General features: G+C 42.6%; 1 pseudogene; it reads right to left on the reverse strand.

Moving 5' to 3' along the window:
* Positions 1-8,191: 8,191 nt before the first annotated feature.
* On the reverse strand, positions 8,192-8,328 carry LOC131490103 (U2 spliceosomal RNA; annotated as a pseudogene).
* Positions 8,329-8,621: the final 293 nt, after the last annotated feature.

Consider the following 8,621-nt stretch of genomic DNA (forward strand, 5'->3'; position numbering starts at 1 on the left):
AATACTCCATCACTCCAGTACCAAAGCAGCTAGCTGACCTATCTTTCACTTTCTGGATCTTTCAGAAGGAATCGGCTCAAGTGTACAGGGTTCCCCAAAACAAGGAGAAATCATATTTAACTCTAAATGGTCTCCTTAAAGTACATCTTTCTTAATGTAAGCAGAAGAAGGAAGCAGACCCACCCTTCCCATCCTTAGGGGAAAAGGTAGCACTTAGAGGATCCCAAATGCTCTCAACAGCATTTTTTTTTCTTTTATCTTCAAGCTGACATTTAGTTATACTCAATGCATGAGAAGATTTTAATAGATACAGAAGTGGATTTCAACACCACTTTTGAATTGTTTATATCATGATCTCTCATTTCACTTTGGAGTATGGTATTTATTGCCATGGTGCCTCACCCAAAACGTCCCTTTCAACACAATTTGCTAAGTATCTGTACACAGAATTACATTCACTATCTTTAACAACCAAAATGATGTAGGAACCTATGGATTAGAAATTTAGCTGAAAACAGGATGGAAATTTAACTGAAAACAGGAAGTGGTACAGCCATGGTATTGCATAACAGGTTAACATCAGCCCTTGGTCTCCTCCCACTAGAATCTACACCTTGTGAAAGTAAGGCACTTGTCTGTTGAGCACACAAAAAAAGTATCTGAGCACAGAATAGGTACTCAAAGAATAACAGTTAATGTGCATTAAAACACACATTTCAAAACCAGTCATTGGTCTTTGTTAGATAAGAGAACTGAGGTTCAAAGCAATTAAGTAATTTGTCTGAAGTCCTATATGTCAAAGCTGGGATTCAAATCTAGCCAGCCTGACTATAGAACCCTTAAATTTCTATAGCAGACTATCTATTAGGAGCAAAGCTAATAGGTGTAATATACTGCCAGCCCCCAAGGGCTGCATCTGAGACTGATGCTTCACATATTTCAAAAAAGGAGAGAACCAAACAGGGCCCCATAACTATCATGCTATATAGATAGAACCATATCATACTAGAAGATTTTTAACAAGGAATACACATGCTATAGCATTTCAGGTGAAGGCAATCTCAAATTTTATTGGGCAAGCTGCACTTTCAGAAGGTTCCTAGAGATCACAGCTTCTCAGAGGACTCTGAAAAGAGGTTTTAAATTTCAATAGTTGTAGATAGAGAGTAAAGGTATTCAAGGAAAATGGAAGAGAGAGGTTGTAGTAAAAAGGGAAGGAAGAGGACCTATGAAGCCAAATCTAACAAACTTGGAGCTCATGAGATACTGTATATAAAGAGAAAGAAGAACTGACTATTGATAATAAGGATTTAAGAGCTTCAAACTGAAATCAGAAAAAGAAAGGAAAGGTCATTACCATTAAGGCACAAGGAATGTGATAGTGATATGGAGCCTAAAGGGAAGAACAAGAGTCTGTAGTATCAGGTGCATATGTAAAACGAGCTAGAGTCTAAGGGAGTTTACCCCTAGTAGTGGACTTCAAAACTCTGTAGTGGACCCAAATAGCATCTTTCAAGAGATGCAGCTCTGTTACAAAAAATGGAGAAATTAATTAAGCTTTTCTACTTGTATTAATATAATGAATAGATATCTAGTATTAGCTTTTCACAGGAAGATAATAGATGGGAATAGGTCCAAAATAGTTGTTGCAGTTTCTGGTAGGTCATTAACCATCTCTGGGCTCTTCCTTACAATATTTGGTAAATATACAAGACCATGTTTGATTTCTTGGTATCTGGTTGCCTAAAGGTGATATATAATCTTGGCCTTCTACATGTGGCTACAAGAGAAACTCCCCACAGGAGGGGTTGAGAATTATCCATCCTACCCATGGGCAATGTAGAACAGACAGAGGAAAAGCTAGAAGCAGTAACGTATGTGTTTAACATTTAAATTTTCCCATAATACTATTTTCCAATATCATTCACAATTGAGAGTGTAGTTAAAAATCATGAGGTATTTGTGACTTTTCATATATCTATCTGTATCTACAGCTCTAGATGCACTTAAATATCTTTCTTTTATTCTTCTTCCAAAATATGGAACAGAGATTTATTCCTTAAAGTTCTTGAGTAATTTGATGTGTCAAACCAGGGACATATCTCTGTATCACCAAGGACACGTTGAAATGGTAAGTATGCCTTGATTGTACTTTAGGATTCACCTAAGGGTCTCTAGTTCCCAAAATGGAATGATCTTTGTGGTACTCAGTTGCCAGCTCCAAATTTTACTGTTCAAATGGGAGCACCTTTCCCAAAGTTAAGAAGAAATCTCAGGGGCACCTGAGTAGTTCAGTCGGTTAAGCCTCTGACTCTTGATTTCTGCTCAGGTCATGATCTTGTGGTTTGTGGGATCAAGCCCCATGTCGGGCTCTGTGCTGACAGCATGGAGTCTGCTTGGGATTCTCTCTCTCCCTCTCTCTGCCCCTCTCTGACTCACGCTACCTCCTTCTCTCTCCCTCTCCCTCTCCCTCTCTCTCTCTCTCTCTCAAAAATAAATAAACATTTAAAAAAAAGAAGAGGAAGAGATCCCAGCATGTTCACAGTTTCTTTAAAGGATGAAAGTACAAACTCTGGGGATTTTCAGGTCATTCTTTGCCTCCTCTTTGGCAATCAGCAACGTCTGTCTAGTGTCTCAAATTAGGCCAATGAAAACAACAAGAATGTATGGAGTAATAGCTGAACCCAAGGCTGCCATATCAGAAAGATGGAGTGGAGAGAGCAAAACCCAGCAATCAGAAAATATAAGTTCCAGTTCCGTGTCTGCAAGGTAAGAATGATCATTTTTATTCTGCCTATTTCCTGAAGCTGGTCTGGGAATTAAAAAGTTTATAGAGGGTACAGAACTGCAATCAATAGAAGAATTTTATCTGGCTGTATATTTGTTTCACTTAGTAATTCAACCAATATTTACTGTGTATACCTTAGTGCCAAATGCTGTACTATTCTCGGTTGGTAGAACAGAAATCGTCTCTGTTCTAAGATATCTATCTACTGGTATATCCATGTGAAATATTACTATTGGTAATATGTCAGGCATAGACTTTATTCTAACCTAAGAATCCAGCATATGTATGTGTGCATATATGTGTGTCTATATTATTTAAAGCTCTGGTCCAACATGTGTGTGTGGGGGTGTGTATGTGTGTGTGTGCATGCGTGTGGTGTGTTTTCAAGCTCCAATCAGAGGTTATGCGCTTAGGAGAGAAGATTGGAAATGGAGTCAAGTAGACCTGTATTTGTAAGCAGGTTCCATCACTTACTAGTCGTTGCCTGGAAAATTTACTCCACTTCTACTATTCTTAGGAGTCTTTATATGTACAATATAGGTAATGATAGTTGATCCACCTTAGGGTTGCTAGAATTTGAAGAATTAAACTTATTAAGCACATCATGTAGCAGCTGGCACACCTAGAATCCTATATAAATTATGGCTGAAAAATTTCACTTGGAGATGTTCTTTTTGCATGCAGCTTCTGGAGAATAGGCTATCACTTCTCCCACTCTCTCGGTGAAGCTTGTCACAGAGGGCTACATTGAGCAATTTCTAAATAATTTACATGGCTAGAGGCAGGCCCAGACACAGGTACTGGTACTTATTGCTGCCTTCCTGATTTTACTTCCTTCCTATGCAGGATTCTCAAGTCCTGGTGCCCCCATAAATAACTTGAAGCATGGGAAGGGAAACATCCCCTGGAAGATACCCTGCCAGGTTCATGGTAGTGTGTGACCCCAGCAGCAGCCAGAAGTGCAAGCAAATGAGTCAAACACTACCTCCGGGAAAATCCTGAGGCAAGGTGGCTGTTCCACGTATGGTGGAAGGAGCTAAGCTTCCACAGGCTCATCTCCAGGCACTTGATTGGGAAAGGGAGCGCTGGTCAACAGCTCCCTTCCCCACCAGCCTACATATGAGGCACGGACGCAACCCCTGTGTTGCATGAGAGCTGGCAAACGGCCCCGCAGTCACTAAGGGTCTTCAGGCTGGCGAGCAACATCCCACCTCAGAGGGCCAATTAGGAAAGGTACTGGGTCTGGTTCAGGAAGGATCGCTGAGGTACGCCTGCCAGTGTCAAGAGCTGCTTCCTCAGGGTCTCACTGGGTGTGCCGCACTGTGTCAGCTCCTGCTTGCTAGTTGAAAGTAATTGAAGCAGGTGCCACATTAATATTTATCACTCCTCCTTTAAACAGCATTTGATCTGAGAGTGTGAAATGGCACACACAGAAACTTTCCCATGAGTTCGCTCTCCAGCGTCCTACTTCTCAGTGACACCCGCTATCTGAAAACTGGAGGCTAGAATTTCCAGTTAATTAGCAGAGGACTTGCCAATTGTGAACTACCATGATGCATTTGATCAAATACCCTTTTCTCACAGATCTTTTTGGAGTTTATTTTTCTGTGGGATCTCATCAATGATACTACCTTAAAATGTTAAAGGGTGTGTGTTAGCTTCACAGGGCTATTGTAACAAAGTACCCTAAATGGGCTGGCTTAAAATAGGAATGTATTATCTCAAAGTTTTGGAACACTAAAGTCAAAAATCAAGGTGTCTAAAGGGTTGGCTCCTTCTGGGAAGACTGTGTTTCATGCCTCTGCCCTAGCTTCTGGTACCGGCCAGCAATCCTTGGGCTTTTTGACCAAGTCCAATCTCTACCTCATCTGTAGCTGGTCTTCTTTCCTATAGGTCTCTTCTCTGTCTCTAGATCTCCAAATCTGTCTGTATGTAAGGACACCAGTTATTGGATTTAGGACTCACCTGGATCCAGTACAACCTCTTCTTAATTTTATTACATCTCCTAAGACCCTATTTCCAGATAAAGTCACATTCACAGGTACCAGGAGATAGAACTTCAGCATAATGTTTTGGGGGACACACTTCAAACCACCACAGATTAGAAGGAAAAAAATAACTCTCTTCTATACTTAGAGAAGTTTCTTTGGAAAGACTCTTGGTCTTGCATACAGTGAGTATATAGTGGAGCTAGAACCAGAATTCAGGGTCATGACTGCACACTCAGTGACTGCAGGAAGTCCTAGGAAAATGGCACAGTAAATTCTCATTATTCATGGCAATTAATGTTTTATCAAGTAGTTACAAATATAGAACTCGCAAATATTAAACCATTCCTTCTAGGAGAAATACAGGTTTAGGTTCTCACGAGCCCCTTGGCCACACCATTTTTATCAACCGATCAATATGGAACCTTGTTTTGTGTGTGCGTTTGTTTAAAGAAACCTTATTTCACATGTAATGCTAGCTAACTCACCTGATTTGAACCCACAGCCAACAACGGCGTAACTCAGAACTGAATGCAGCCTTTCTAACACATGGCATTTTCTCAATAAGGCATTTCACAGCCTTCTCGTAATTAGGAACACTCGACAGTACTATGCTTCGAGTCCATTTTAAACGCAACATCACCAGAAAAAAAGCTCAAAAATGTTGGGTAAGCCAGCACTACATAGACTCAAAAAGGACCCCTGCTTATAGCAGGAAAAGTAACACAAGAACAATGAGCATCGCTATATTCAGCCCCAACTGGGATTATGCACAGCGGATTTTTTCACTGCTCTGATCATGTTTTTATGGGACCACAAAATAGTGCCAGCTATTGATTTTAAGATTCTAAGGAGAGATCAGTCACGAGTCTTATAGGTCTCCCTTTATATGTGAGGGCACGTTTATCCCTTGCTGCTTTCAGAATTTTCTCTTTATCCTTGTATTTTGCCAGTTTCACTATGATATGTCGTGCAGAAGATCGATTCAAGTTACGTCTGAAGGGAGTTCTCTGTGCCTCTTGGATTTCAATGCCTTTTTCCTTCCCCAGTTCAGGGAAGTTCTCAGCTATAATTTCTTCAAGTACCCCTTCAGCACCTTTCCCTCTCTCTTCCTCCTCTGGGATACCAATTATGCGTATATTATTTCTTTTTAGTGTATCACTTAGTTCTCTAATTTTCCCCTCATACTCCTGGATTTTTTTATCTCTCTTTCTTTCAGCTTCCTCTTTCTCCATAACTTTATCTTCTAGTTCACCTATTCTCTCCTCTGCCTCTTCAATCCGAGCCGTCGTGGTTTCCATTTTGTTTTGCATTTCGTTTAAAGCGTTTTTCAGCTCCTCGTGACTGTTCCTTAGTCCCTTGATCTCTGTAGCAAGAGATTCTCTGCTGTCCTGTATACTGTTTTCAAGCCCAGCGATTAATTTTATGACTATTATTCTAAATTCACTTTCTGTTATATTATTTAAATCCTTTTTGATCAGTTCATTAGCTGTTGTTATTTCCTGGAGATTCTTCTGAGGGGAATTCTTCCGTTTGGTCATTTTGGATAGTCCCTGGAGTGGTGAGGACCCGCAGGGCACTTCCCCCGTGCTGTGGTGTATAACTGGAGTTGGTGGGCGGGGCCGCAGTCCGACCTGATGTCTGCCCCCAGCCCACCGCTGGGGCCACAGTCAGACTGGTGTGTGCCTTCTCTTCCCCTCTCCTAGGGGCGGGATTCACTGTGGGGTGGTGTGGCCTGTCTGGTCTACTTGCACACTGCCAGGCTTGTGGTGCTGGGGAGCTGGCGTATTAGCTGGGGTGGGTAGGCAAGGTGCACGGGGGCGGGAGGGGCAGGCTTAGCTCACTTCTCCTTAGGTGATTCACTTCAGGAGGGGCCCTGTGGCAGCGGGAGGGAGTCAGATCCGCTGCCGGAGGTTTGGCTCCGCAGAAGCACAGAGTTGGGTGTTTGCGCGGAGCGAGCAAGTTCCCTGGCAGGAACTGGTTCTCTTTGGGATTTTGGCTGGGGGATGGGCGGGGGAGATGGCGCTGGCGAGCGCCTTTGTTCCCCGCCAAGCTGAGCTCTGCCGTCCGTCCGGGGGCTCAGCAGCTCTCCCTCCCTTTGTCCTCCAGCCTTCCCACTTTCTGAGCAGAACTGTTAACTTCTGACCTCCCAGACGCTAAGTCGCGCTTGCTGTCGGAACACAGTCCGTCCGGCCCCTCCGCTTTTGCCAGCCGGACTCGGAGGCTCTGCTTGGCCGGCGAGCCGCCCCTCCGCCCCGGCTCCCTCCCGCCAGTCCGTGGAGCGCGCACCGCCTCGCCGCCCTTCCTACCCTCTTCCGTGGGCCTCTCGTCTGCGCTTGGCTCCGGAGACTCCGTTCTGCTAATCCTCTGGCGGTTTTCTGGGTTCTTTAGGCAGGTGTAGGTGGAATCTAAGTGATTAGCAGGACGCGCGGTGAGCCCAGCGTCCTCCTACGCCGCCATCTTCCGGAACTCCCCTGATTTTAAGATTCTAAACCAATCACAGGAAGTATGAACATTCACAATTGTGAAAGCTGCAAATAATGAGGACCGGCTAGCTGTATACTAGAGGCCACCTTAGTTAGTTTCATGTAGGGATGTACCGTCTTATGTACAAATGCCACGGGGGATGGAGTCTGCCTATCACAAAGCACAACAGTGTTGTTGCATTAACTGATGGGCACCAGGATACATGGATCCAGACCAAGCAGTAGGGTACCCATCTCCAGGTACTCTAATCTTGAGTCAATCCTAGATGATAAAATCTGTAGCAGGGAGAAGAAAATGAAGAAACCCTGAATTTTATCACTTACCTATAAGTAGAAAAACAATGGAATTACCTAGAATTAAACGTATGTATGTATGTATTTATTTATTTATTTATTTGATGACAGGTAAAGGGAAAACATGACAGAGATTAAACGGAGGTACAGAAAAATAGTTAACATTTTGGGTCACCTGTACTCCAGACTGTGAAGAATATATAATACACAAGTATTTATTGAGTGAATATTGCATAACAGGCACCTTGTCGGGGGCTGATTTAAGAGTGAATGATACAAGGGCTCCTGGCTGGCTCAATCGGTTAAACATCCAACTCCAACTTAGGCCATGATCTCACGGCTCATGGATTTGAGCCCCAGGTCAGCATGGAGACTGCTCGGGATTCTGTCTTCTCTCCCTGTCTCTCTGCTCCTCCCTAACTCACACTTTCTCTTTCTCTCTCTCTCAAAAATAAATACACTTAAAAAAAAGTGAATGATATAGACATTAAACTCATAAAAATGAACATCCAAAATTTACAAATTTATGCCTAATTCCTATTCCATAGCATATAACAGATGTTTAAAAGTAAGTTCAAATGTAGGTATCAATGAGCATGTTATTAAGAAAATGATATTTAGCTTATATCTGAGTATATGTTACCCTCACAGTTTGGAGGGAAGTGGTGTTCCTAGTTGAAGAAAAAGTATGTGAATAGTCGCAGGACCTAGAGAAAACATAGGCAGTTAATAGATACTACACTTGATCTTAGCCAAAAGGCTGAGAAGCGATTCATAGGGAGTTGATAGAAAGATTAGTGGGACTACAATGTACTGGCTCATCAAAATGGGCCATGAGAATCACAAAATCGGAGATGTGTAAGCAACAGTAATACATTTGGCATCTGAATTGTTCACTCAAAAATGGAGCACAGAATTGAATTGTTCAAACTCTAGCTACTCAAGAGAAAGGCAGATTGGATTTAAGGCAGCAATTCTAAGAACAGCAAAGTCCCCAAGACATTTCCAGGGCACCCATGAGCTCAGAACTGTGTTCAGAGTATACCAACACTGCCTTGTTCACAC

The sequence above is a fragment of the Neofelis nebulosa genome, chromosome 1 (assembly GCF_028018385.1).
Source record: "Neofelis nebulosa isolate mNeoNeb1 chromosome 1, mNeoNeb1.pri, whole genome shotgun sequence".
NCBI classification, from domain to species: domain Eukaryota; kingdom Metazoa; phylum Chordata; class Mammalia; order Carnivora; family Felidae; genus Neofelis; species Neofelis nebulosa.